The sequence below is a fragment of the Penaeus chinensis genome, chromosome 24, assembly GCF_019202785.1.
Source record: "Penaeus chinensis breed Huanghai No. 1 chromosome 24, ASM1920278v2, whole genome shotgun sequence".
Classification (NCBI taxonomy): Eukaryota; Metazoa; Arthropoda; class Malacostraca; order Decapoda; family Penaeidae; genus Penaeus; species Penaeus chinensis.
Window position 1 is genome coordinate 32,034,154 of NC_061842.1, and position 2,500 is coordinate 32,036,653.

Below are 2,500 nucleotides of genomic sequence, written 5' to 3' on the forward strand. Positions count from 1 at the left end.
TTTCTTGAAGAAAAGTAAGGAAAGAGGGAAAGAAATATATCAGAACGGCATTTATAAAAAAATGAAAAACAAATTACTTTTGACTTAAATGAAAATCGATTGGTAAAAAAAGAGAAAAAAAACACTCATTACTCTCCCTTCTCATAACTCTATCTAACTAGACGATCATCACAATGAAGTCCTCCTCCTCCTCATCACCCTCTCGCGAGAGAAAAAAATGGTGACCAGTACTTGACGCAGCGATCGCCGGCACAGAAGCGAAAGTCATCACTGCGCCCCATTAGTCTCCGATCAGCGGCGCCGCTGGAGTGAGCAGCGCTCCTTTGTTGCCGTGAGGGAGAGGGAGGGGAGAGAAGGGATGGGGGAGGGGAAGAAAGGGAAAGGACAGGGAGTGGGAGGAAGAGGGAAAGGAAGAGAGGAGAGAGAGGTAGGTGGGTAGGGGGAGGGAGAGGCACAGGGACAAGGACAGGGGAAGTCATAGAGAGACGGAGAGGAGCAAGAGAAGGGAGAAGAAGAGTGAGGGAGGGAGGAAAAAAAGGGAGGTGTATGTCAGCAGCTCCTCTAGTGTTCCAGGACCGTGCTGAAGGAAGTCGCTAGTGGTGCGAAAAATTCCCTCTTATTCAGCAAAATAAAGGCCTGCCGGGGCACCCCGCCCTCTAAAAAGAATCAGAGGCCTGTACTCTCAAAAAAGGTGCACACACACAAACAAAAAAACAAGTAAGTTAAAAAGTAGAGACCTGTAAATTTAGAAGCCTGTATCTTTAAATATCTGAAAAAAAGCTTGTCCGTTCCAATGAAAATGTAGTGTCCAGATCCTCTAAGAAGGTTAAAATAGCACACCTGCCTACTCCATGGAGCTTAGCAAATGTTTGCTCTGACTCGGTTCACAAGTGAAGAAATCTAGCACTTTGTCGGGAAATTAGAGACCTACACCCCCCCCCCCCCCCACTCGCCTCCTAAAGATTCTGTAGCTGTGCCCTGCCTGCCCCTTCCCCGTACCCAATCAGCTTTCCACTTCGTCCTGCCGATTTTCTATGCTAAGTTCTTTGTTATCATCAACCATGTACAGTCTCGTTTATACCTCAAAGGACAAAACGTATTTAATCTGGACAATTATGGATAAATGTCATCTGCGTCGAAATTGATATATTTCTGTCCATTGACCCTTTACGCCTCAGGTCACATAGCATAAACCATAAGTAACAGGAGAGAGAGAGAGAGAGAGAGAGAGAGAGAGAGAGAGAGAGAGAGAGAGAGAGAGAGAGAGAGAGAGAGAGAGAGAGAGAGAGAGAGAGATAGATAGAGAGAGAGGGGGGGGGGGGAGAAAGAGAAAGAGAGAGAGAGAGAGAGAGAGAGAGAGAGAGAGAGAGAGAGAGAGAGAGAGAGAGAGAGAGAGAGAGAGAGAGAGAGAGAGAGAGAGAGAAGGAAATATCAGATTTCTTTATATAATCGCCACCTCGACGCCTTATTCTTCTTCTAGCCTTTAAGAATAAGGTGCGAACGACCTCTAAAGAAAGAGTTTCACCTCCTTCTACCTCCCCTCAAGTATGTAAAAAAAATGAAGGTTATACAAAATTATGGCCACGTGAAGCCATCGAGAGGCGAGCGTGACTCATAATATGTGTCAACGAAGCGACAGGTGGCCCGGCTGATGAGGAAGGGCGGGGTGGGGGAGAGGAAGGATAGAGGGGGGAGAGGAGAGGAGACGAGAGTGGTGGGTCCAGGGAAGAGAAGGAGTGGGGGGGGGGGCACTAGGAGAGAAAGGAGGCTAGGGGAGGGAGGGGTATATGGGTAAGGGTATTGGGGGAGAGGGGGAGGGCCAGGGGGAGAGTGGGGGAGGAGGGTTAGGGAAAGATGGGATCCTGGGGGTAGAATGGGAACATGGGAGACGGGAGAGGGGGAGAGGGATGGAGATTAGGGTAGGAAGTAGTGGGGGAGAGTAAGGGGGATGGGCCGCGGGGTGATGTGTTGGTGGTTGCGGTGGCTCTGGGGGCGCTGAAGAGTGCCGACGAGATGGCGAGCATGATGACTCTCTCTCCTTCTCTGTCTTTCCACCCTTCCTCTCTCTCTCTCTCTTTCTCTTTCTCTCTCCCTCTCCCCCCCCCCCCCCTCTCTCTCTTTCTCGCTTTCCCTTGCGCCATCATTTCCCTTCTTTTTCTCTTGCCCTGCCTTCGTTTCTCAGGTTATCCCCGTCTAACAATCTGTCCCTCTCACCATCTCTCTCTCATTTTTTCCTCCTCCTCTCTCTCACTGATGCACATTGCTTCATGTAAGTGTTAAAAGATATGTGTATCATTCCTGTTTTCCCTGCCTGTCCTAGTGCACCGCTACTTGTATTTCCAAGCCTCCTCCCTGCTCCTCGCACCTCCTAAATCCTCCCCCTCTTTACACAACCCCTCCCGGCTCTCTCCCTCCTCCCTCCCCTCTTCCCTCCCCCCACCTCCTTTCCTCCCTCTAGACAAACAATCCTCCTTCTCCCCCTCCCCCTTCCCCACACAGC

At 50.0% G+C, this 2,500-nt stretch overlaps 1 protein-coding gene across 3 annotated transcripts in view; it reads right to left on the reverse strand.

Moving 5' to 3' along the window:
• The window catches only part of LOC125038268 (putative protein TPRXL), a 21,755-nt gene that overhangs the window by 18,794 nt on the left and 461 nt on the right, over positions 1 to 2,500 (reverse strand). The window lies entirely within an intron of this gene.